This window comes from Nelumbo lutea, chromosome 3 (genome assembly GCF_056320005.1).
Source record: "Nelumbo lutea isolate HS-2025 chromosome 3, American lotus-T2T, whole genome shotgun sequence".
Classification (NCBI taxonomy): domain Eukaryota; kingdom Viridiplantae; phylum Streptophyta; class Magnoliopsida; order Proteales; family Nelumbonaceae; genus Nelumbo; species Nelumbo lutea.
In genome coordinates this window covers 115860020-115887960 of record NC_142686.1, presented here as the reverse complement: position 1 = coordinate 115887960, position 27941 = coordinate 115860020, and the positions used below count along the sequence as shown (strand labels likewise).

At 36.8% G+C, this 27941-nt stretch overlaps 1 pseudogene across 1 annotated transcript; it reads left to right on the top strand.

The window, feature by feature from the left end:
- Positions 1-69: 69 nt before the first annotated feature.
- On the top strand, positions 70-18105 carry LOC148867866 (pleiotropic drug resistance protein 3-like; annotated as a pseudogene). Its single transcript, XR_016109163.1, has 24 exons — positions 70-452; positions 601-724; positions 2468-2553; positions 3110-3194; positions 3733-3892; positions 3993-4069; positions 4975-5028; positions 5134-5224; positions 5450-5750; positions 6338-6619; positions 6723-7036; positions 7590-7750; positions 7826-7929; positions 8436-8589; positions 8678-8812; positions 9132-9205; positions 9318-9650; positions 9748-10038; positions 10768-10851; positions 10989-11122; positions 14929-15156; positions 15811-15982; positions 16477-16731; positions 17677-18105. The product of XR_016109163.1 is annotated as a pleiotropic drug resistance protein 3-like (transcript).
- The last annotated feature ends 9836 nt before the right edge of the window (positions 18106-27941 follow it).

Sequence of the window (27941 nt, the reverse complement as noted above, 5' to 3'; positions counted from 1 at the left end):
ATACATTTTAGATCTTCCTCCTCCTTTTCTCAGTGTTCAGCTTGACTAGCTACTCTGTCTCTCCAAGAGATGGCTCAGTTGGCGGGAAATGATGAGATAGAGTCGCTGAGAATCGAGTTAGCTGAGATTGGAAGAAGCATGAGATCTTCGTTTCGACGCCTGCACACTTCGAGTTTCAGAAGCAACTCAACTCTGAATAATTCAGTAAGGGATGATGGCGATGATGAATATGATTTACAATGGACTGCAATCGAGAGACTACCCACTTTTGAGCGGCTGAGGTCGTCCTTGTTCGATGGCCATGAAGACGGAACTGGGGTAGCTGGGAAACGGGTTGTTGACGTGACCAAGCTTCGACCTTTGGAACGACACCTTTTCATAGAGAAGCTCATCAAACACATTGAGAGCGATAACCTTCGGTTGTTGCAGAAACTCAGGAAAAGAATAGACAAGTAACAACTATGCCTTTCCTTTCAGATTTCAAAGCACCCACTGACTCCTATACGTGTGTTGTCTGTATAAAAATATGATGAATTCAAATTCATATATACATACATCATCATCATCATCAACAACAATCTGAATCTTCGATTTTTGTAGTGTTGGCGTGAAATTGCCTACCGTGGAGGTGAGTTATAAAAATCTTTGCGTGGAAGCTCAGTGTCAGGTTGTTCATGGGAAGCCTCTGCCAACGCTCTGGAATTCATTTAAAGGCATGATTTCTGTAAGTATGATATGAGTAATTAATTTCATATCCTTGATTACTGGTTGCAATTAAAAGATCCAAAGTTGACTTTGTTGTGGTTATAGAACATCCAAAGTTTTCTGATTTAGTTGCAGTTAAAAGATCAAGTTGACTTTGTTGTGGTTTATTCATATAGAGCATGGTCTCCCCACCAGACTGGTTGATCGTTTAGAGAAGATGCATGACTGTTAAATTTGTAATTAATCCTGTTAGGATTAAACTCTGAATTACCGATTAATTAGTATGGCAAACAAGAAAAAATAATTGAGGAATATGTGAATTATAAAGCAAATAATAAGAGTAAAAGAAAGGTAAAGATGGCACCAGATTTACGTGGTTCAGTCAAAGAGACCTACATTCACGGGAGAAGAAAGAAAAACATGTTTATTCATGTCCTTGATGAGAGAACTATAAACTGACCACCTTACTAGTGCCGAAATGCCTTTAACAAAGCCTTGAAGCACTCAAAAAAGGGCATAGATGACTGCTTTGAGCTGGTGTGAGAGAAACCCTAAATGGTAGCAGAGAAGAAGAAGAACAATCCAAACAGAGTAGGAGCAGATCTTGTCAGAAGATGGTGATGAAGTTTTCCCAATCTTTTCAGTCTTCTAATGTTCTCTCTCCATACACATACTACCCCTAGGGGGCACCCCTTTTATAGAAGAAAATAGGAAAGTGGAGAAGTCACAATAAGTGTAGCAGTTTTTGGTGGTGTAATTGTGATTGTTACAACATTCATCTCAAAAGATAAATGTAGCAGTTTTTTGTGGTGTAATTGTGACTCTTACAACCTTCATACTAAAAGATAAATGTAACAGTTTTGATGGTGTAATTGAGGCTGTTGAATTACTTAGCCACACCAAACGTCAACAAATCCAAAAGGGTTTCATGTGTCCATTAATAAGCCCAACAGCCCCCTGCAAGCTGCAATGTAGTCATTGTGAGCTCCTTGTCTAGACTTTTCTTTCTTTCTTTTTTTTTTTTTTTTTTTTTGAATGAGCAAATTTTCAAGTTTGTTTTTGAGTAGCCAAAACATGAACATGCTGCCCTCTAAAGCTGGGGTGGGCTTTGGAGTGGACATATGGCAGTTACCGAACGCTGATGGAAGGGCACTCCGAGTTGGCCATATCATCTGGCCATTAATTTGCCTGAAATAGGATAGGCTTTTGTGGAGAAAAGGCCCATAACACAAGTATGCTAATGACTTGCTTGGGTAGTGGCCTAACAGAACAGGGCTCCGCCTGTTCCACTCTCCATTTGAGAGTTCTGATAGAGTGCAGAGGCTTCTCTATCATAGATGCACAATAGATTTTCTCATTAATTGGTGGAGTAAGGCTAAACCAGTCCCTAGATACACCGTCAAGAATATGATTTGGGATTTCATATGTCACAAAAGTCAAATAACGGCTCCATAGGCAGATCTGAACAGCCAGCCAAAATATCATGTTCCCAGAACTGGATACTATTTCCTTAACTGGTGTAGTGTGTTTCAGTGCTATGGTTTTCAGCCTTCAGTGCTCAAACCATGGTGCAGTAATCATCAGCCATTTTGATCATTAATGTATACACGGTCGTTCAACCACTGTCACTTGGATTAAGTTGGCATGTTAATAATGGATTCATCTATTTTCTTTGCATCTTTTCTTTTGGGGTTCTTGGCAACTTTGTTGAGTTGTTGCATGCTTATGCTTTTCTGAAGTATTGGAATCTTCTATTGGACAGGTCTTCTCAAAAATGTTAGGTTCAAATCATCAAAAAGCCAAGATAAATATCCTCAAAGATGTCAGTGGCATCATCAGGCCTGGAAGGTAGGTAGAAAAGCTTCTTTAACTTTCAGTGAATAATTAGAAAGGAATTATCACAAATATATGTACTTTTCTGGGGTATGATCGTGTGGCTATTGGTGTCTTTAAGGACTAATTGCCTTTTCCCCTCAACTGTTGTTAAAGAAATTGTTGTTCCAAAAGAGAAGTTTTGCCATTCTTTAGACTGTTTCTAGACCACGACTCATATTTCTAGATGTCAGATAGGTTAATAAGAAAGACGGTTATGATTGTCCATTTCAATCTAGTTTTTTGTTTTAATATATCCCCTTGGTGAAGTGAATCACATAAACTATAGATCCCACTTGCCTGCATATAACACTGTCATAGTGCTTCTCTATTTATAACTTCTTTCTACAATCTACCATTGCGTGTACCTTAGATTTTCATCATTGTAAAAGGATTATCTGGTAAATAATTCAATTTCATATGAATTTCAGAGAATTCCAGCATGCCATCCCTTCAGAATTTTCTTAAGCCATAAAAGAAGAATTCATAGTATTATCCAAGTAACACTCATGCAGGCTTGTCTGGGTTGCAGGATGACTCTGTTGCTTGGCCCTCCAGGATGTGGGAAAACCACTTTGTTGCTGGCACTTTCAGGGAAATTAGACCAAAACCTCAAGGTTTTGTACATTTGACCTCTTATGAAAACCATGTGAAAATACAACTTAGAGAATAACAGATAAACAATGCATATGGTTATGAACATAGATCAATAAATCAATAATTTACAAACTATATACAGCATTCTTAAGAGAGGAATGGTAATGACAAGCTGAATTGATTGAGTTGGGTAGATCATGTTTATTGTTCTAAAATTCAATTAGACTTGCTTATATTTTCCAATAAACACTTGCAAAAGGCTTCATTATTTGTATTAAAATGAAACAAGTTTGGTTTCAATCTGTTCATAATGTCAGCCAAGAATGCCGCATATAAAAGGGGGCTTAGGTTACATTCTTGAACTTGTATGCACAAAGCACTCCAATACGTACATATAGTCAAGTTTTTCTGCAGGGAATGATGAAGTTAAAACGAAAATGAATACACAAATTTTAAGTAAAAATTGAATATTTAAGCTGATTTTCCTTATTTTTACTAACACCGTGAATTCTGGTTCTTATCAAAGCTTTTTTTTCTCTCTCTTAAACTACTTTCTAGGTCACAGGTGAAATATCTTACAATGGTTACAGTTTAGAAGAATTTGTTCCTCAGAAGACATCAGCTTATATAAGCCAGCATGACTTGCACATTCCTGAGATGACTGTAAGAGAAACACTTGATTTCTCAGCTTGCTGTCAGGGTGTTGGAAGCCGAGCAGGTAGGCTGTCCTTGGTCACATATTTACAGTGGTTTGGTTGTAGATTTCGTATCTATCTATGTTCAAAACTTGTTCTGTAACCCATCATATATCTGTCAAGATATTATGAAGGAGGTCAGTAGAAGGGAGAAACAGGCAGGGATTGTTCCAGATCCAGATATTGATGCCTACATGAAGGTATTACATCAGCATATCTGCTTGTCCTTGCTCATGTTTTCTGTTACAACCTTATATGTATGAACACAAGTAAAAGGCTTTCCAACATGAGGGCCAAATGTTTTCACTGACGTTAAAAGAGACTCAAAAACAGTGTTGCTATGGATAAACATGTTAGAATTGGATATAATGGTTTTATCACATACCTGGTGAGAACATATACAGGCATAAGTAATAAAAAAGTTAAGAGGATCTAATGGCACTGAAGTCATTATACACGATGGAGCCAAAGTACTTGTAACACCATTTGATTTGTAGCCTTCACATGAAGCCAACGTTTATTGAACCAAAATCCAGTTGATGGACCAACACATTCTGTGGCAGGTGGCCCACAATTCTTCTACTTGTTTGATATGCAACATTGATGAATTAGAAAAAAAAAAACCTCCAGATTATTTCTAATACTTCTGATCAGTCTGAATTGGAGCGTACCTCAGATGGTTGGGGTTATCTGACCTGTAGAGTTTTTACTATAATCAATCCAAGAGGAGTTGTATAGAATGGAAGTCTATATGAGCATGTATACGTCATCTGCAGAAGAGCATGTTTGGTCTCTAATCCTGGGATTCTTTTAGTGCATTGAAAGCATCTCCGCTGTGTTCTATGGTGGTATACTGACACGTCCCTTGTTTTCATCTTTTATTGGAACTTTTAACATTTCTCTAATTCCCAACCACAAGGAAAAACACCCTAGGACTTTAGCTAAGAAAATACTTAAGCATGTTTACAGTTCTTGTTGTCTATTTGTCTGCTTGTGAACAAGTGAGGAGAAATCATGTGCAACATGATCTCATCCGTTATTTTTATATGATTAGATAGCCTGTTATGTTCCTATGTTGGTAACTATGGTATATACTGTTTAACAGGCAATTTCGGTTGATGGCCTTGAGAAAAGCCTTCAAACAGACTACATCTTAAAGGTAGTTGTCTTCAATAGAGATGACATGATGCTTCTTCTTGGTTAACCCATATGTCTACTACTGCTATGTTTGCAATGATTTTTCTCCCATACCAATGCTTCTCAGATCATTGGACTTGATATATGCGCTGACACATTGGTTGGAGATGCTATGAGAAGAGGCATATCAGGTGGTCAAAAGAAGAGACTGACAACAGGTAGTGTGTCATAAAATGGGTTGCTATAATTTAGTAAAAAATAGCGTTTCCAGTTTATTCAACAATGGTTTTAGTTTGGTAGGATCCTGAGCCTTGCCAGTTTTATACTATGTAGGGGTGTATGGTGAAAAACCTTGTTTAAGTGCTGCTTTATTTTTCAGTTTCATATCCTTGAATTTATTATCAGCATTCTAATTGATGTCCCCCTCAAATCCTATCATGTAGGGGAGATGACTGTGGGTCCAACAAAACTCTGTTTATGGATGAAATATCAACTGGCTTAGATAGTTCCACCACATTTCAAATTATTACCTGTCTTCAACATCTAGTGCATATCACAGATGCTACAGCATTGATTTCACTTCTTCAGCCAGCACCAGAGACCTACGATCTCTTTGATGATATTGTTTTGATGGCAGAAGGGAAGATTGTATACCATGGTTCACGCAATCATGTTCTCGAGTTCTTTGAAGATTGTGGATTTAGGTGTCCAGAAAGAAAAGGGGCTGCTGACTTCCTCCAAGAGGTGCAGGGTGGCTTATTCTTCTCTCTCACTCTCTTTCTCTCTACTAGATCAGTGAACAGACAACTTTAGCTACTACAAAGAAAAACTAATCAAGCATAAAGATATCACTATACAAAAATGCCCTACCAATTTTAGCTGTAGAGTTCAGCTCTCTAGGGATCCATTGAATCTGCAATCTGTTTCCATCTTTTGAGAAAGCTAGAATGAAAGGAATATACATGTATTCTAAGGAGAGGAGCATTCAATTTGGAGGTTATGCTTGACTCTACTTATTTTGTAATTGTGTTGACCATATGCCGCAAGGAATATGAAGGCCATATGAATGCATATATAAGAATATATCATTTTATGTTTAGTGAAACTTAAATTATGACCCCTATTTGCAATCTCATATTTTGTTTGATTGGGGTGGTTGTTGGAAAACCCATGTTAAAATCATTGGAGCTTCCATGTTTGTTTGAAAAGGAATTCATTTTAATCACATAGGCACAATCAATGACTCTTGGTGTTCTTTTTGTTGTTGGTGGTGTTGTTGTTTGATTTACCTTTTCAAGGTGAAGCTATTTGATTTTTCCACTTATTTTCAGGTTATCTCTCGAAAGGATCAAGCACAATATTGGAAACATATAGAGCTACCTTATAGATTCGTTTCTGTCGATGAATTCTCTAGAAAGTTCAAGGAATACCATATAGGACAGAATCTAGAAAAGGATCTCTTGAAGCCATACGATAAGTCCCAGAGCCACAAGAGTGCATTATCCTTTAGAGTGTACTCCCTAACTAAATGGGAACTCTTTAGAGCTTGCATGACAAGGGAATTTCTTCTCATGAGGAGGAACTCTTTTATATATGTGTTCAAAACAACTCAGGTAGCTACCATTACATTAGGTATTTTGTCATTCTTATCAATAATATTAATACATTGTGTTAAGGCATTGGAAAAGCTAACAGCATCTTCACATCCTCTTACAGCTTGTTATCATTGCAAGCATCACAATGACTGTTTTTCTGCGGACTCGAATGGATGTTGATGTGGTCCATGCAAATTACTACATGGGCTCTCTATTTTATGCACTTGTCATACTTCTTGTTGATGGATTTCCAGAGTTATTCATGACCGTTACAAGACTTGCTGTTTTTCACAAGCAGAAAGCTCTGTATTTTTATCCAGCTTGGGCTTATGCTATCCCAGCCGCTGTTCTGAAGATTCCACTTTCTTTAACTGAGTCCTTGGTTTGGACATCCCTTACTTACTTTGTCATTGGATACAGTCCTGAGATCAGAAGGTGTGTCATGTTGAAGCCCAAATTTCAGTAGATGAATCAAACACAATTTAGGTAGACTGTAGACTCAAATAATAGCATGTGGTAGAAGTGGTATAGGTTCAATATGATGGGATCCACATTTCAATGTAGCATAACTGAAGGGTCTTATATCCCCCCTCCCAAAAAAAAGAAAATAAATAATAAGAAAAGATAATCAACAAGTAAAGAAGTTAAAAGTTGGATGTCTGTAACATCTTATGTATCGATTACCTTGGAAAAAGATGAGAGGAAATAGTTGATTATTTTTTTGATAAATTAAGAGGAATAAGTTGATAAATGGGTCTCAGAATATAATAGTCCTGTTTTTATAAGAGTGGATACCTTGAGTGTGTGGGTTCAAACCCTTCCTGCACAGATGTTTCTAGGTATCAGTAGATTCGGTACATGTTTGGAAGGTCATGTACTTTTATTGCATGTATGCTTGATACTCTCTTCAGAATACTGTAAGATAATTTTGGATACAGATCTTGCATATCATTTTGGACTAATGTATTTCTATTTTTATGTTTCTTAGGTTCTTCTTCCAGTTCCTTCTACTATTCGCTGTGCATCTAACATCGATATCAATGTTCCGTTTTGTTGCCTCAGTCTTCCAGACTGTGGTTTCTGCTATGACAGCTGGCAGTTTTTCATTATTATTTGTCTTTTTATTTGGTGGTTTCATTATCCCAAAATGTAAGGTGGCATCTTTACTTATTACCTCCAGACTAAGTTCTCGAATGGATTTACTTAATGGTTTTATGGATGCAGCCTCTATGCCTGCTTGGTTGAAGTGGGGATTCTGGGTTTCCCCATTGACATATGGTGAAATAGGGATAACTGTAAATGAATTCCATGCTCCACGATGGCTAAAGGTGAGCATCAAACTGCCCAATGCGATAACTTTTGCGATTGAGGCAACTTAGGTAGCTTACTGTTACATTATAGCGATGTTATTGCCAATGTTCTATGGATGTCCACTGCATACATGAAAATGATTGGGCCCACTTCTTTGATGCATTGTTAAATCAGATCTATGTTGGAGTTGGCATACTAAGATGTCAAATGACTCGAATCATCTTATTGATGGATCTTTCTCATTTTCATTTAATTCCACCATATGTTTATCAAACATTTCAAAAGTACATAAGATTATAGGATATGATCATTTGGTCGTTCTGAATACATAGATATATCTTGGATGGAATGAGTAAATATATAGATATTTATCTTACAGGTACACGTAACTGTATGGCATATAATCTTATATATTTTCCAAAAAACAAATCTTGGTTTTACCCATAGTTAGGTTTGTCTGAATACAATGAAATTGTTGGTCATTCATGCTTCAGTAATTTCCCTCTCTGTTTTCTCTTTATAGATGTCATCCACAAACACAACTATAGGGGAACAATTACTTGAAAGCCGTGGATTAAACTTCAATGGATACTTTTATTGGATATCACTTGGTGCCTTATTTGGATTTTGTATTCTTTTCAACATTGGATTTACCATGGCCTTAACGTTTCTAAAGCGTAAGTTCATCTTTTGTTGCTTCATATGACTATTAAGAAAACAATATATTTGTACATGGTAACCTACTTGCCTTCGATACACGTCCAGCTCCAACCTCTCGGTCTTTTATTTCATATGAAAAACTCTCTCAAATACAAGGAACAGAATATTCAATCATTGGTGCATATGTTGAGGAAGACCCCACTGATATTCCTTCTATAACCACATCAGAACCTAAAAAAGGTGAGATCAGTTCCCTTATTATCTATTTTATTGTTGACAATGTTAATAGAAAATGAATTCTTGTCAATCTGACATTGCTGGTACCTAGCTGATGGAGGAGGATAGCATGCAGCTGAAAGCTAATGTAAATTTTTATATCCATGATTGTTTATTGAATCCTTGAATCCCCATATAGTTGGGACAAGGCTTTGTTGAGTCAACTTGATAGTTTTATTGAATCTTATGCAGAGTAAGTGGCAGCTTCTGCTCTACCATGATGAATATTATCTTAGATTTGATTCTCCTGCCTTACTTAAGAATCCCATGGCTGATTTTACAGGAAGGATGGTTTTACCTTTTCAACCTCTAACAGTAACATTTCAGGATGTACAGTACTATGTTGACGTTCCTGTGGTAATCATGTTAAAACAACTTTTCTTTTTGCACTTAATTTGAATAATGTGTCAAATATAGGAAGAAACCAGATCAGATGAATTGAATAAGCCTTCAATCATTTTGGTCTCAGGAAATGAGAGAGCATGGTTTCACAGAGAAGAAGCTCCAACTTCTTTGTGATATTACAGGTGCTTTCAGGCCTGGTGTTCTCACAGCATTGATGGGTGTCAGTGGAGCTGGGAAAACAACTCTGATGGATGTTCTTTCTGGAAGGAAAACCAGTGGTACTATTGAAGGAGAAATAAGAATTGGTGGAAATCCCAAGGTGCAAGAGACATTTGCTCGGATATCAGGTTACTGTGAGCAGACTGATATACATTCTCCACAAATAACCGTAGAAGAATCCGTAATATATTCTGCTTGGCTGCGGCTCCCACCTGAAATTGATTCAAATACTAAAGCTGTAAAGATTCCTTAATCAAGAAGTGAACTTTTTTCTTTCTGAAGGTATCTTTGAGACAACCTTATAGTAAAACTGGTGTGGACCATGTTTTTTGCAGGAATTTGTAAATGAAGTCCTTGAAGCCATTGAACTTGATGAAATTAAAGATGCTTTAGTAGGAATACCTGGTATTAGTGGTCTATCAACTGAGCAACGCAAACGTCTTACCATAGCTGTGGAGCTTGTTGCCAATCCATCTATTATCTTCATGGATGAACCTACTTCAGGCTTGGATGCAAGAGCTGCTGCGATTGTAATGCGGACAGTTAAGAATGTTGTCAATACAGGAAGAACAATTGTTTGCACTATTCACCAACCAAGTATTGATATCTTTGAGGCATTTGATGAGGTAAAATCCACCATTTCTATTGTGAATTCTGAAGATAAAAATTACATTTGAAACATATGATGTGCTGTAATATTCACTACTGTAATATTCACTACTGGCATTTTTTGCATGAAATAGCCACTCTCAGACTTGAAACCGCTTTCTCATGCTTGACAACCCGAGATTTCACCACAAATTTGGTCCTTTCACTTGTATTCTGTCAATAACAACAAATACTTTTCGACTATCTATCCTTCTTTAAGATTCTCAAGCTTTAACTCAATATTGGAGAGTTAGGATCTTTTGTTTAGTGTTTAGTTGAGCTGCATATTGGCTTTTCCCCATTCAATAGAGGGCCACCTTTTTCCATCCGCAGAAATGCTTAATAGATTTCTTAATATCCATGAGGTTTCTTCTTGATTGTCCACCTAAGGAGTCGGAACCATTTATGGAAGCAGCATCTGTGGTGCTTCTTGAGTAGTATATGATTTTTCATGCAGAAGTTACAAAATTCTTTTGCACAATTTGAGTTGCATCTTTTGGGAGTTCCATTGATCGGGTATCTGAATATGCTATCTATATGCTTCATGTCACGTTTATAATACTGTGATTTGATCAACTCTGTTGGAACTTGAAAAGTAGACATGGTGTCACCATTTTCTATCTTTTCATTTTTCTTTATATCCGACACTGTAGTGTCATTTAAATACATTGGTCACCACTCCAATGCACAGTTTTCTCTTCTTGCAGTTGATTTTAATGAAAGCTGGTGGAAGCATAATCTACTCTGGACCATTAGGTCAGCATTCAAGTAGGGTTATTGAATATTTTGAGGTAAGTTTGAAATGACAATACTTACAAATTTTGGGATTTTATTTTCACCATCATTCAGTTTTGATATAATTTAACCTTATTTTTATCGAATTAATTGTCAGAACATCTTGATTTTGCTTCCTCTATTTTTCTAATAGAGTATCCCAGGGGTGCCAAAGATTGAAGACAACTATAATCCAGCAACGTGGATGCTGGAGGTCACTTCTTCATCTGCAGAAGCAGAACTTTCTGTAGACTTTTCCCAACTTTATAAGGAGTCGGTATTTTATGTGTGAGTATAACTACAAGCTATTAATTCCTACAGCAATGCATAAGGGGAAATTATGCGATGATATTGTAGTATTGTATTATAAGCACAACGTTTATCTGGTATGGTGGTGCATGTGCTTAGTTGCTTACTGATTATGGTCAATCTAATTAATTTCCTACCTAGAATATTATATAATTGTCAGATGATTTGGATGATATAACTGTGATGAATTACATCTTGTGCACCTTCTTGGAAAAGGTCCTGAAAATTTTCTTCCTTTTGGATTGTTTGAATTTGAACCATCCGATTTGATTTAACATTTAGCTAGTGATTTATTAGTTAGATTTAGTGATTGAATAAATAATTAAATATTGCAAAAAAAACTCCATGTAAAGAAGAGCACAAAACAAGAAAATGAAAGTGTCATGCATTAATGTTGCGATACATAACAAAGATGGAAACAGGAAACCAAAGGCTGAAGAATTGGTTTCCTAATAAGTATTGAACATCTTCAGATCTACTCTAGCACCAAGAGAATCAAAACAAAAATATGGGGAAATTGAAGCTTTCACAATCACAAATTAAGGATTGATAACTAGTTATCAAATGCCACATGAAATCTGCATGGATCAGTATTTGCAAAAATAGAAAGTGATGTAACCGTTTTCGGCCACGTACCAATGTTTTGTGATGTAAAATTTTTTGGCAAAGTACCTCGTTATTCGACCCGGTGGTGGCGTGCCTTAGTGACGAGCTACTTGGTGGCGAACTCCCTGGGGGAGAACTGCTTGGTAACTAACTGCTTGGTGGCGAACTGCCTTGGTGGCGAACTGCCTGGTGACGAACTCCCTGGTGGCGAACTGCCTGGGGGCGAACTGCCTTAGTGGCGAACTGCCTGGGAGCGAACTGCCTAGGGGCGAACTGCCTTGGTGGCGAACTGCCTGGGGGCGAACTGCCTGGTGACGAACTCCCTGGTGACGAACTGCCTGGGGGCGAACTGCCTTGGTGGCGAATTGTCTGGGGGCGAACTGCCTGGGGGCGAACTGCCTTGGTGGCGAACTGCCTGGAGGTGAACTGCCTGGGGGCGAATTGCCTGGTGGCGAACTCCCTGGTGGCAAACTACTTAGGGGCGAACTGCCTTGGTGGCGAACTACCTGGGGGCGAACTGCCTTGGTGGCAAACTGCCTGGGGGCGAACTGCCTGGGGGCGAACCGCCTGGGGGCGAACTGCCTGGTGGCTAACTCCCTGGTGGCGAACTGCCTGGGGACGAACTGCCTGGGGGCGAACTGCCTGGCGAACTCCCTACTAGGCGGTCGATGCCTTAGAGAATGTTGGAGCTCCCTGGTGCGGCGCAATCCGACTGCCCTCAGCATGAGGTGGTCTTCTTTCCTTTGTAGGCTGCGGGAGATGAGGGACCTACGAGAACTTCATCTTTTCCTCCTCTTTGTAGGTGGCGGGAGCTGAGAGACCTGCGAGAACTCCATCTTTTCCTCCTCTTTGTAGGTGGCGGGAGCTAAGGGACCTCCGAGAACTCCATCTTTTCCTCCTCCTTGTAGGTGGCGGGAGTTGAGGGACCTCCGAGAACTCCATCTCTTCCTCCTCCTTGTAGGTGAGGGGAGCTGAGGGACTTCCGAGAACTGCATCTTTTCCTCCTCTTCGTAGGCGGCTGGAGCTGAAGGACCTGCGAGAACTGAATCAGAGGTCCCGGGGGTACTTTCTTGGTGGGGGCTCTCCGATGCTTAAGTTAGCACTCTTATCGTAGAGAGCTTTGAAGATAATATGAGAGAGCTAGAGAGCAGGGTTACTTCCCTTTCTTTTCCATCCCCTTCCCCTTTGGGGGGTGAGGTCTTTATATACCGGAGTCCTCGCGGGTTAGGTGGGTGAAAAGCCTCCAAACAGTAAGACTCGTCGCATCCTATCAGAACCGGGGTACGGTGGTGAACTCCTCGAGGTCGTCAGGCTGGCGCTTGTGTCAGGCAGCCAGGTTGGCGCCTAGGCCGGGTTGTCAGAGGGGTGCCTGCGTCAGTTGGCGGGTCAGTGTTTGGGCCAGGTCGTCAGGTCGGCGCCTGTGTCAGTCGACGGGACAGTGTCTAGATCAAGTCGTCAAGTTGGCGCCTGTGTCAGTTGGCGGGTCAGTGTCTAGATCAGGTCGTCAAGCTGGCGCCTTGGTCGGATCATGCGCTAGGCTGGTCCAGGTCGGCCAGGTCGCGCAGGCCGTGCGCAGTTCGCGCATGCCGTGCGCAGTTCGCGCAGGCCGCGCGCTAGGCCGCGGGCAGTTCGCGCAGGCCGCGCGCACGCCGCGCAGGTGCGCGTCAGGCCGCACGCAGGTCGCGCCAGGCCGGCCAGACAGGTGCCCGGGTGGGTCACCAACTTCGTAAGTTTGTTGGTTGGGTGTTTTCCTAGTTGTCACGGGGTGCCACGTGTCACAATTTTACTGGAGGGCCAAATCTGCCCTCATCAGAAAGGAAAGATGAGCAGCATGCAATGAAATATAAGTTCTTCAAGGATATGAGATCAAAACCTATAAAAAAGTGATTCAAATTCAGAATGAAAATAAAGGGAAGTAATTTCAGCACATCACTTCTTTTTATAAAAGTGGCACAACCAACTTATTGATCAAAATATACTTATTCTAAAAGACAATTTCCCCTATGCATTAACTAATAATTATTTTCCTTGTAAATAGAGGTATTCTTTGCCTTTTCATTGGAGATTCTCGTGTTTTTTTTTTAATGTGGAGTGTGCCCTAATCATTTCTCAATAAATTAATCATGTTAAAATAATTCTTCAGATAATACTTTTCTTCAAAATCTAGACCTATAAAACTTGACTAGATTTAGCCAAAAAGAGAAAAGTAAAAAAAAAAAAAAAGATGAATAAATCCCTCAAGTGAAAATTTTTAGGAAAATACAAAAGCTGAAGGGTAGCTGTATTTCAAAGTCATGGCATGATCCTTGGTTTAAATAAAAGAAATTATTTATTTTTCTTCTTCTTTTTTGCATTTATGATGTTTTTCTTCTGAGCGGATTTAACCAGAAAAGGATAAGTAGAAAAAGGAAATCCTCAAATAAAACTAATTTAGCAGATCTAAAATGAAAGGAAACCATATTTCAAACTTTTCTTTACATCATAGTATGATCATTGATTTAAAATAAAGGGATTGTTTTAGATTTCTCCATTTCCTTTTCTAGGTTTGTCATGATTTCTTCTTACTTTTATTTTGTTGAAGCCAAAACTAACTTTCATTGAGGAATGCTCAGATTACAAGAAACCGACGCATAGACTGAACAACTACCAAGAGACCCAACAAAAGAAGCAGTAACACAGAAGCAAAATAATACTGATAAAACAGAAAAGACAACTTAAACTTAGTAAACTGAGCACCAGGAGTGTCATCTTGCAAGGAGGGCGCTTCTTAGGAGAGCCTTAAAGGGGTGGGCCTGGTCTCTTAAATTCTATAACTTTTCCCAAGCAAACAAACTCTTCCTTCAAATCCTTCCCAAAATTTTTATCCTGTGACAACAGTTTCCAATTAGACATAGGGACAGACCATGACCAGAAAATCTTCCCAGCCAACCTTCCTTTTTTATTATAAATAAATAAAATTATTCCAACCTTTAATACAATTAGAACACCTAAAATATAGGAACTTTAACAAAATTTCATGTAACTCTCTTATATTTTACATAGTTTTCTTGGGCAAGTTAAAAGTTAAAACTAAAGTTTTCAATCGTCATGAAATTTCTATCGATGCATGATACAAGATATGATTTTCTTAAAACCATGGTTATGGTTTATGGGCATTTTCTATTGTGTTCTGATTGCAGGGACAACAAAGAACTAGTGAAGCAATTAAGCATTCCACCTCCTGGTTCAAAGGACTTGCATTTTTCTACCCGTTTTCCACAGAATGGTTGGGGGCAGTTCAGAGCTTGCTTGTGGAAACAACACTTGTCCTATTGGAGAAGTCCTGAATACAACTTTATGCGACTAATGCATATGTTTATCTCATCTCTGGTGTTTGGAGTTCTGTTTTGGAATCAAGGGCAGAAGATGTAAGCCATTTAAACTTTATGAATGTTACAAATAGAGGATATTCAAGACATTATAAGAGTAATAGACAAGGATGTATTAGTGAACCTGGTAACAATAAAGATCAGAGGGCCTTCATGCAATGGGTCCCATATAAAAGATATTGGATGTCCTTGCTCTCAACCTCTGCCAATGTATTAACCATCTGATATATCCCATTTTTCTTATATTTCACATTTTTGTTGGATGAGTTATATATAAGTTAAATGCTTAGGATCACTTTATTTATTCGATTTATTATTTAAAATATCTATTAGTTGGGTTGTATCAATTGATGAATTCCAGTAAAAAACATGTAGACCACTTTATTGGTATGTTATTCCTAGATTATTGTTGGTTTATGCAAGGGCAGATCAAGCTCCTTCAAAAGCATGTTGTAGTAAACACGATGAAAAAAATTAAAAGAATTTGTAAAATATAGTCCTACTTGCAAATGGATGTGTTCATTGATTTGCTTCATTTGGAAAGAGTAAGTACTATCTCTAGGGGGAGAAAGAAATGCTCTAGGACTATTCAGATTCTAATCCCTAAATATGTAACACTTTTTTCTTCTATGTTTCAAATGGTAAGCAAGACTTTCTTCCATTAACTGACATATTACTTTTCTTTTTTTGAAGAAATAACCAACAGGACTTGTTCATTATACTTGGTTCGATGTTCGCTGCTGTGATTTTCTTGGGCATTAACAACTGTTCATCAGTTTTGCCATTTATTTCCATAGAACGCACTGTTTTGTACCGGGAAAAATTTGCAGGAATGTATTCTTCATGGGCCTATTCCTTTGCACAGGTCAAAATTCTCTCTCAAAAACTCATGGAATATTCCACTCATGGAGTATACCATATTCAATAAGAAACATGAGTTTTCCAAAACTGCATTTAGATTCAGTTAGATTCACTAGGTCACTGAACAATTTGATTAACTTGTGCTGATTTGTCTTCTTTCTGGACCTTTTATTTTTGAGAGTTGGAAAAGATAAAGGAAGGTGGTTTTACTTCTGCAGTATTCAATTAAGAGATTTTCCCATGGATTTCTACTCTATTTCATTTAAGGAATGTATTAGTTTTCATGCATTTTGTATTCCTCTCTTAATATTTCTGTTGTTTGTAATTGTTTAGAAATTTTTCAACCTTATACCAAGAAGAACTTATTATTTATTGTTCTAAACTCTGTTGTTGATCTTTTGAAGTCTACTTGATACTTTGTCCAAACATCTCAGGTTATTATATATTTAGTATTTCCTATATTTTCAGCTTAGGCAAACTGACAACTTGTTTTTGCAGGTGACAGTCGAGCTTCCCTACGTGTTCGCTCAAACATTTCTGTTTGTGATTATTACATATCCAATGATTGGATACTACTCGTCAGCCTATAAGATATTCTGGTATTTTTATGCCATGTTTTGTAACTTGGTCTACTTCAATTATCTTGGAATGCTGATGATGGCATTGACACCAAATGTTCAAGTGGCTGCCATACTGTCCTCTGCCTTCTATACCATGCTCAATTTGTTTGCTGGGTTTCTGATTCCCAAACCGGTAAGACAACCACTAACTTGGGTACTAAATTCATATGGATATATGTGGTCATTTGATCCTTTTTTGTGCCTCAAGCTACTCATGTCATCTTCCTACCGTTACATGGGTATCTGCACAGTGTGGATTCCTGTGAAAAAAAGACTATTTTTCACATTAACCTTTCTATAATGAAATCAATAGATTGAGTTTAGAGTTGCAGAACTGATAATAAGGTATTGTTGGCATGTGTCCATAATTTAGAGGATTGAAGATAAATGGGAAAAAATAAGCTTGCCACACTGGTAATTATTCCTATTTGTTGCATTCATTTTGATAGTGGAGTAAAGTGCTGCATTCATTTGTAGGACACGTCTAATTGTAGGTTCTAATGCTTTCAATGTGAAACATGTGGCAACTTGTAAGGGTGGCAATATTCACGAACCCTATAGGTCCACAGCCAAGAAACTTACATATATTTATATGATGCATAAGTCCTGTAAAATGGAAATAACAAATAGGAAAGCAATAACTATTCAGTATTTTTCTCATGTTGTTTTTTGGTTCTTTATGTGTGTGTGAATGTGGGTGCGGGGAAGACAGACATTCCACCACTAGACTCAGATCAGATACATGACAATACAAACTGATGTCTGAGCCTCAAAGGAGGTCCTTTCCAATATAAGAGTCCCCTTTACCAAGTAGCCACTTTTCAGTCTCTATGTAGAAAAAACAAACCTTGGTCAAGAAGGCTACACTACATTTCATCCAAAGAATTGCATTTACTGAGCCACTTTCAATTGCAAATGGGTCACCCAACTCCTGAGAAAAAAAATGCTTACCGCTAAGCCAATTATTTATCTAAGCAAGTTAAGATGCATTCAGATTGACTGTTGTAGAATAAGCTTACCTGGTGTAGGAACAACAAAACATGTATGAAACTGACCCATATATGTGGTTTTCTTGCAGCGAATTCCGAAATGGTGGATTTGGTTGTATTATATTTGCCCCACATCTTGGTCACTGAACGGTCTCTTAACATCACAATATGGGGATATAAACAAGGAGATATTGGTATTTGGTGAAACAAAAACAGTGGCTGCCTTCTTAATGGATTACTATGGGTATGACCATGATCGTTTGGCCCTTGTGGCCATTGTCCTTCTGGTCTTTCCTCTTGTCTTGGCATCTCTTTTTGCATACTGTATAGGAAGGTTGAATTTCCAGAGGAGGTAAATTGTGTACAAAATATGAACCAACCATATCCGAAATCTCTGAATGCTGTTGTATATTGTCTCACATCTCCCAAAAGAAAATATCATATATCAAGTAATTTAAATTGTTCCTCAGCCATTTCTCTAACTATCATCTCAATGGACAGTTAAAATGTTGTGTATGAATTAATGCAGCAGTGACTTGGATTATTATTAAATGTAGCTAGTAAGATAGTGTTTTAGAAATTCTGTATCGGCTATAAGGGCCTTTGCAACGAGCAAGGTAAATTCACTCAAAGATTCCACTCTTTTTCTTTATCATTCTATTTTCATATTTTTCTCTTTATTCCAAAAACCCTCAAATGAAAACCACAACTCGTGTGGTTTCTTCAATCAGTATGAATGCAAGTATTTTGTCATATACTAGCTGGTCCCGTGTGATGCACGAAATCGGACTTAAAACTTATTATTCCATAGAGCTACACAACCGGCCTCCCCGATCAAGTGGGTATGGGATGGAGATTGCCTTAGCAGGGACAAAGTGGGGATGGAATTAATGGGAATGCCTGATTGGGGACGGGGGAGTGAAGTCCACACCCTACCCCAACCCTGATTATATATATTAAATATATGTGTATATATATTATAATAAATATATAATATTATTTATGTTATTTATAATATTATTTATATATATAAATATATTTAAAATATTATTTGTATTTTAATTTTTCCTTTATTTTAAATAAATACCTTTCTAAAAACAAACTTCCAATTAAAAAATTCAGGGAATCAAGTTCCTAATGGGGAAGCCCTCTTTGTCAAGGACTAGGGGTGTAGGCTAAAATTTTTTACAGGGATTAATTTAAAACTCGAGGTCAGGATGGGGAGTATGATCTGGGGAGTATGATCCCCACCCCGAACCTGCCCATTGCCATTCCTACCCTGGGGTCATCCCCTAAACCCATAACACCCCCAAACCCATAAATATAGTTCCATTAATTATGGTAATTATAATTGTAGTATCCAATACTTATGGAAATTATTAAAAATTTTCAATTATTTATTTGAAAATTGAAAGTTTTATAATTTAAATTTCACTAAATTAACAAGATCACTAATTATTGCTCTAAAATTATAGTAAACATCAAAATTACTGAAAATATAAAAAATAAATTTATATTTATTTAAATTAATTTTCCACTAAAAAACTACTGAAAGTTTTTAGTTATTGTTTGATAATATCATTAAATATTAATAAATTGTCCAAAATTACTAAAAATATCAATAACTACTAATTTCTAAAAATTACTGATAATTTCAGCAAGTAATTCTTAGTAATTAAAATTTTTAATTTACCAAAATTATGAAAAATTATAGTTTGGGTGTTGATATTTACTAAATAATATTCAATAATATCAGTAATTATTGAAAATATAAAAAATATTTCACAAATTAATTTAACTATCCAAACTAATTTAATTAATTAATTTATCCACGTTTTTGGTTTTTAGATGGTTTGTAATATAGGTTAAGAGGTGTTTTAGGAGGAATTTTGGATGGGAGAAATTGTTTAGGAGAAATTTTAGGAGGGGGTTGAGCCATTGGTAGCATGAGAGAGAGAGTTGGAGTGGAACTCTAGTGAAGAAGAGAGTGTTGCCACATGGCAATATAGATTAAGAGGTGTTTTAGGAAGAATTTTAGGGGAAATAGATAGTTTAGGATAAATTTTAGGAGGGGTTGGCTAAGGTGGTGTTTTGCATCGGTGTCGTTGCTGCAGTAACATGTTTGAAAATGGTGCTCCAAACCATGTCTTGGAAATTGAGAAGGCATGGTCTGGGGAAACGTCGAATTCGATATTTTCTCAATTTGGAGCTCGTTGCTGCCAACGAATATATGATGTGGCAATGATGTGGACTTTCTATAATGGGCACCAGTGCTGAAAACAGATATGAAGCACTAGTATCAAACAGAAGGTGGTGTTGTTGCTCCAGGAAACGTCCTACCTGGTAGCAACATTTCCAAACAAAAAAATGCATCGTTTTCTCATAAAACGGTGCTTTCAATCTACACAAAAAGATGTTGTATATGCAGCATCAATATCAAACATATACTAAGTGATTGAGAACATGAGAGAGAGATTTGGAGTGGCACCCTAGTGTAGAAGTGAGGGCTGTCACATGGTTACATGGAAGGGTTAGGAAGGGGTAAGGGAAAAATGAAAGAGGCTTAAAGAGAAAAGAGAAAAGAGGGAATGGGAGAAGGAGAGGGCTGTTGACGTGTGACCTAACCACTTTATAATATAATATAGACAAGGAGATACATACAGTTGGGAAGATGATGATGATGATGATAAATGTTATCTGCCAAAATTTGCTAAAGGCTGAACTGTGAATTTGCTGGAAACCTCGGCTGTAGGGGTTTTACCTCGATTAAAGACCTCCGTTGATGATGTGCCACTTATAATTACAAAAGAGCATCAGAGGCCCTAGAGTAATTTTAATCAGGATTCAGTCCTCACAAAATTTGTTCTCATAAGTACTCACAACATTTGCAGCCCTGCATTGGGAACAACTCCTCATGAATGAAAAAAAAAAATACAAATAGTGAAATATTCCAAATGGTAGACCTCTTCATAAATATTGGCAGTCCTGCATTGGGAACAGTTCACCATTGTTATAAATATTGGCAGCAACAATGAATAAACAAAAATATACAAAAGATAGACCTGTTCATGGGCCAGGTTGGGCCGAGCTTTTACCATTTATCAATAGAAAATGTCCTGCTTGAATTCAAGCCTGAATTTGGTCCAATAATTAGCCTATTATTGAGCCCAAACCTGAAGCCCAGTCTGAGTAGGAACAAGTCGTGACTTTTGACGAAAATGCAACTGATCGGTTACCACTTTTATGATGTCGGTTATTTGGTTATAAGGTTTTTTTTTTCAGGTATCATGTATTTCTGGCATCATAGTAGAACCGCTTTTTTTAAACCAATGTAGATCAGGTGAACATATTGAATGATCACTAAGAAAAAATTTTAACACCTGTCCCTTAAAATACCCTCAGTCTACCCTTGAAAAAGATTAAAAACAACTTGTGATAATAGGATTTAGAATATTTATGAAGTGAATGTGCTTACAATTTTGTGCCTACTTAGATTTGGACTCTTTTAAAACGGCCAAAGGTTTTTGTTTCTCCACCATTTTTCCGCATCAGACACCGTAGATCTACTGTACCCGTATGTGATAAGATGCATTTATGGCAACCACAGTTGCTGCATTATCCAAAGACTTACAATCAAAATTGAGCACACCAATCATATTTTTATGGGAAATTGTCAAAAACTCACCATGAGTTTTCAGCATTTCGCTTAAACTCACCACAACTTTTCAAAATGTTTAAAATTCACCATGTCACTAACTTGACGTTAAAGAGACTAACAGCTTTTAATATATTACTATTTTAACATTCATAGAAAAATATAAAATATATACATATATTTTAATATTTAGATATGGAAAAAGGAAAAAGTTCAAAAAATATTTTCAAATACAAAATACATAAAAAAAGAAATTGCAAAAAATATAAAAAATTATAGAAATTGCACAAAAAATAAAAAAAATATTTTCAAATTATAGAAACTATAAAAATTGAAAAACAAAATTCTAGAAAAAACACCAAAAATTATAGAAAAAACACAGAAATTGGAAATAAATAACAAAAAATACAGGACATTTTATAGATTGTATAAAATAGAAAAATGTAAAAAAACAGAAATTATAAAAAACATTAGAAAGTATAACAAAACACTAAAATGTTTTAAAAAATGAAAATTGAAAAATGAAAAAGACCCTTTTCCTCTAACTCGCGCCATTCAAGGGTGATTTGGTCATAAAAATTGTTATTTATGCTGACGTGGACACCTCTATTAAGAAACATTAATGGTGCACTAACGGAAGGTGAGTTTTGGAAAATAAAAACGTACTGACATGGTGAGTTTTAGATGTTTTGAAAAGTTGTGGTGAGTTTAAGAGAAATGCTGAAAACTCATGATGAGTTTTAGACAATTTACCTATTTTTATAATGCAAACTTCGTGGCGGATTTGTTAGGAAACTTAAATTTAGGTTGTTTGTTTGAAGGAAAAGATAGGGAAAGGAAAGGAAAGATAGGGAAAGATAGGGAAACCTATACAACGTTTTGTAAAGGTTTCCTTACCTTTCCTTTCCTTTACTTTCCCTACCTTTTCCTTCAAACCAAACATAGCCTAATAAACATATCTAACGATACAACCAAAAGAACTCTTACCTTCCTCCTTTAGAGAGTCATTGAAGTTGATCTTTATTCTGTTTTTAGAGTAGAGGGAGAACCCATCTCTTTGGGTTCCACAAACCCTATCCTAAATCCCAATCCATTCGAACAAAAAACTGTCTCTGATGTGTTTATCTTGAGGTGAAGGGTTTCTTGACTAGCTTTATTAGTGATTCCGAAGCCCTTGAAGAGCGACGATGATGACCAAAGAAGGTGACACAACCGATGGTCGATGGCGACCGGAAAAAGGCACCATGTTTTTTGGTAGGGAACTCCCCCTTGGTTAGAGATCATCTAGTTTGATGTGCCTAGACTTTTTTCTTCCTTATGGAAAGGACTGAGTTTTTTGTTTTATCTCGGTTTTCTGTTTCTATTCTTTTATTGATGCAACAATTAAAACATGTAACTGCCTTTCTTTTGGGCCTGGTTTGCTTTTTGATAAGTTATTTACTTGGATAAATGCATTTACTTGAGCAAAATATTTCTCAAGTAACACCTACCCCATTAAGTACATTCACCAATATTCTTTTATTTCTTAGGTAAATAAGACAATGACCGATTTGGCCATAAAAAGCTTCTATTAAATGGGGCATTTTTGTCCCATCTAGGGATGGCAAAAAAGTCTAGGGAGGGTTTTGTAAATTGTAGACCCTATCCATCTCTCTAAACCCCCCAACTCATACCCGCCCCAAAATACATAGCGGGTTGGATTTTGAGAATCCAAACCTTATCCACACATGAAAATGCAAAACCCTCCCTAACCCTATGGGTTGGATTTAAAACTCATATCTAATTTCTTTTTTTTTTCTTGTTATATATAAGTAATAAATATGGAAAAGTAACACAAACAAACAACAAATTTTCTAATTATTTAATCAAGACAAAAAATACATAAACTATCAATTATCCTTTATATAAAATTTTAAATATTATTAAGTTCAATACATAGTACATAAAGTTTATATGTTTTTCAACAATATGTGAGTTGAGGAGGGTCGAGTTTAGCTTAATACCATACCCCTAAGGGAGGGTTGTAGAATCCCAAAACCCATTCTCGCCCCAAAACCCATCCTTGGGGTGGATACCCACTTGGTAGAGTAGAAATGTACATCTTTCCCCTCTCAAAATCCAAAAAAGAATGAATGGACCCTTTGTTTCAAGTTTTGTATTCTCCACTAGGAGTGAGCAAATGGGTAGGTTCTACCTGGAACCGACCTCATCCAATTTGTTACAGGGTAGGGTTTGGTTCCAAATTCTTGGAATTGATCCCCACCTAGGTCAATTTCAAAGTCTAAGGGTTTACCATACCCAAACCAACCTGATGAACCAGCCTTGGTTGGCTTTGGTGGAACTGGCCTTGGAACTAAACTTGCCTTTAAATAAACCCCAAAATATTTTTAACGATTTAAAGATTTGAGCCCAAGCACTCATGGTTACAAAAGCCATGGTGTCACTTGACCATCAATGTACTTAAGTGATTTGATCATTTATTTTCATTTTAATATTTGTATGTATATAATAAATAATGTAAAAGGTAATGTTTACATAATTTAAATCATAATTACAAGTTTTCTAACCATAAATTAATATATTATGATAAGCTACATATTAAATTATTTAATTTAATTAATAAAAATAATATAAGATTTAAATTATATATTATCATTATTGAAAATCAAGTTTTTGAAGGACATAAAGAAAGATAAGGTTCCACATGTAGACTTTAGAACTGACCCCAAAACTGCTAAGGCCAGAATTGACCTTCACAGGATAGGTTACAATAGGCAAGGTTCAAAGTATCGGAAACGCAAGGTGTATTGAAAAGGTAATTTTAAGAGACGTATCGAGATATGCTTCGGAAACGTATAGATACATACGAAAAATCAAGATACGCATGTATACACTAGAAAATCCAAAAAAAAATCCTTAAAAATATGAACAATAATAAAAATAAGTTTTGTGAGTATAACTAATTTATTTAAACATAAAAACCATTCTTTAATGATTTATATAAAGTATCGGGATATAATTAGTAACCATTGAAAAATAATAGAAGAACTAAAATGTTTGTATATATACTAATATTTATTAGTTAATATTTTTTTGAAATCATTTATTAATTAATATTTATTATATAGAATTAGATAATATTTATTATGTATATAAGTTAATATATACCTTAATTTTTAATAAATCAATATAACTTGTATTCATCTTATTATTATATAAATATTAATAATCGAATTTATAGCATTTGTCAAGAAACATCCACCAAGGCAAAAAAGATTACTTTAAGTATAAAAAAACATGTCTCTTTAATAAGTAATTAATGTTGGCATGATGGTTAATTAATTATTGTTATAAGCAAATGACCTGGGTTCGAAACTTGTTACATTATAATTACAATAAGTAATTATTGTTATAAATTAAATTTAAATTTAAAAAGAAGAGGAGAATTAAATTTGACTAATACATAATGTGTATCGGTCCGTAAAGATGAAAAAATACGAAACCCTGTAATTAGACATGTTTCGTGTATCGAAACTCTTCCAAAATAATATGTATCGGCCCGTATCGGCCGATATGTTGCGAAATTTAAAACCTTGCCAGTAGGGATGCTCACGGTTTGGTTAACCGAACCGTGGGGGTTTTTTAAGACCGAACTGGTACTATCGGTTTTTGGAAAACCGGTAACTGAAACCGAACCAAAACTAGTCAGTTAACCAATTGATCGGTTCGATCAACCGTCAATTCAGTTTTTCGGTTTTTCAATTTTTATAATATACATTATAAAAATATATAATAAAAATTATAAATATATATAAAATATTATATTTTAATTACTAAATAATATATCATATATTATATATATATAATACATATTTATTAATTTATAATATATATAAAATATATAGAATATATGTATACTGGTTGGTCGATTCGGTTAACTGTTGGTTTTCTATATTGGTTAATCGAAACCGAATCAGTACTTTCAGTTTTTTAAAAACACTGAATCCAAACCGAATCGATCGGTTTGATTAATCGAATTTTCGGTTCGGTTTCAATCGGTTCAATTTTTCGGTTTTTTTGCTTACCGTTCCACTTCCAAAAACCTGTAACTGACCCCTGGATTCTACCATAAAAACCGAACCGAACAGACCGAAGCTTACCCCTGGTTCAATCCTCTTGTTCCTCTTTACGATGCCAATCATTTTTTTCTTGGTTTGTCTTGTATGAATCTTCAAGATTGAAATCATTCAATTTGTTGAAATATAAGCGTGAAAAAGGATCAAAGGAACGTCGTCTTTTTCTTTGTTTCTAAATGTTTACTTTGCTCTAGGTTCCATTGTAACCCTTCAACGTTTCGGCTTTTTTTCTTTTGGAGCAAAGTGATCTTCGAACGGAGAACTTGCCAGGGTCGCCGTTCATCGTGAATGGGGGGTTCGGACTTCGGAGGCGGAGGCTGAGGCTGGTCTGGTTCTTGGCTTCTCGCTCGAACTTCTTTCCTTTGAAATGAGGAAAACAGGCGGAGGCTGGTCCGTTAGTACCGTCAAATCTTGATTTTAATAAGGGAGGCGTGTTTGCTTCTCATTGGAGGTCGTTGGATAATGCGGCAATCGCGGTTGCCGCAGATGCCGGAATCCATTCGTGATTGGTTACGGTCTTACGGAGCCCGTTACACATACGGAGCGAATAGAAGATCAATTGAAGATCTCGGCTCTGTCAGACAACGTGTTGAGTTTTAAGATTCTCCGGGAAATTCGAGGGTTTGTCAGTTGTCCCTCCCCCCTTAATGGGAAAATTGCAGAGGTGAGATATCGCGAGTTATCTACTCAGTTTACTATTTACAGATCTCCTGGTTTTAAGGAAGCTTCTCTGCTTAATCACAAGCTTCATTTTCTCGTCGTTAAGTTGTTTTCAAATGATCCTTGACCAGGAAACCAATCAACAATGAGGATGAACATTCTCAACTCTTAAGAAAGAGAACGTTCGACTTCTCAACTTTATGCGGCATTCATGCTTGTTTTGTTATGGGACAAATGGTGAGATCATGATTTGGCTGGAGAGTTAGACGGATGCCATCTGTGTCATCAACCAATACCAGATATCTCAGCAACGAACAAAAGAAGCGAGATTTCAGTCTGTCTCTCCAACTTTTTAAAATCTCAGGAAAAACAACTCCATGGAGGGGAGAAATTCGACCGAACATGCACACGTGGAGACAATACCAAATTCTTTGTTCCCAACATGGGACGACCGTTTCCATCAATTATTGGAGAATTCGCTGAGGGAATTGGAGCATTACAACCAATGCTCATGTTTCATCCTTGTAGAGAACATTGATGTGGGCCCCACAGCTGTGGTACCACTCTGTCCGTAGGGTAGAATGTATCTAGTCAAAGTTGTGGTTATTTTGTTGTTTTGTTATTTTTAGTTTCAGTTTTATATTGGTTATCTAGTCATAGTTATGATGTAAACACCAAGGGCAGATATGTCCTTTCATGTAACTAGCATAACCTATATATATTAATTTAAAGTGGCGGCGGCAAAATGATTGACATTCTGCTCTTCTCCTCAAAATCAGTGTTCTATTGCTCTTCTATCACTCTTTCTTCTACATCTTCTTCACTTTCTCTTCTCATTGAACTTAAAATCTCTTAGTGATCAAGACTGAATAGCAGTCTTGAAAATCTACATGGTATTAGACACAAGTTAGGGTTTTTCATGTGAGTCTAATACCAGTCGACCACATGAGAATCTCCTAGGACTGAAAGCTGAAAAGGAGGAGTTCGCAGACTGATTCTTGGAGATCGCCAGAGGTACTAGCAGCTGTTAGAAACTTGCTAGGTTGTAGAGTGTTGGTGGTCAGGATGGATCAGAGAAGACTAGGATTCAGGTAACCCTAGAAGGCAGCGAACTATTTTTTCCTTGTAAGTTGTTATTTTTTAATAGAAGTTCTTTCAGAGAAGATAGGTTGGACCTATCTGGAGGGGAAGGCCGAATCATTCTAGCTCTTTCTCTCTTTGATTTCTTAGGGTTTTACATCAAACCCTGGACCGAACTGTGTTTCTTTCTACTCTAGGGTTTGAAAATGATCTGCGGCAAGCTCTAGTGGTTGACTGAACTCTATGATCTACCTAGAGCTACTCTTAAGTTGATTGGTAGATCCGATCAGATTCTAGGGTTTCTTATTAACCCTACTGCAAGCTCATCTATACAGTTTGGACTGTGCGACTGAATTGCTTCCTCTCAGGACTGATTAAAACCCTACTGAAAGCTCATCTATATAGTTTGGACTGTGCGACTGAATTGTTTCCTTTCAGGACTGATTAAAACCCAAACTTTCCCTAGCATATCAGTTTTGTTTTAAAGCTGTTCTCAGAGTTCTAAGGGGGTTAGAGATCTACAGACAGCTACTGCTGTGTTGGCTAGTTGGTTTCAGATCAGAATTACTTTGGTTTTGTGCACATACACTGAGAATACAGATCAGGCCTATACTGTTTTGATTGTGATTGGTGATTCAAGTACTGTTTTGAGACTTGACAGAAATGGAGTCTAAAATTCAGGCAGAAGGCAGTCTTGGGAACATCAGTTATGGTGGTATTTCTAAGATGGGTGGTCAGATTACGACCGTAAAGTTTGATGGATCAAACTATTTGGAATGGGCCCAATCAGCCATGATGGCTATTGGTGGAAGAGGTAAATTAG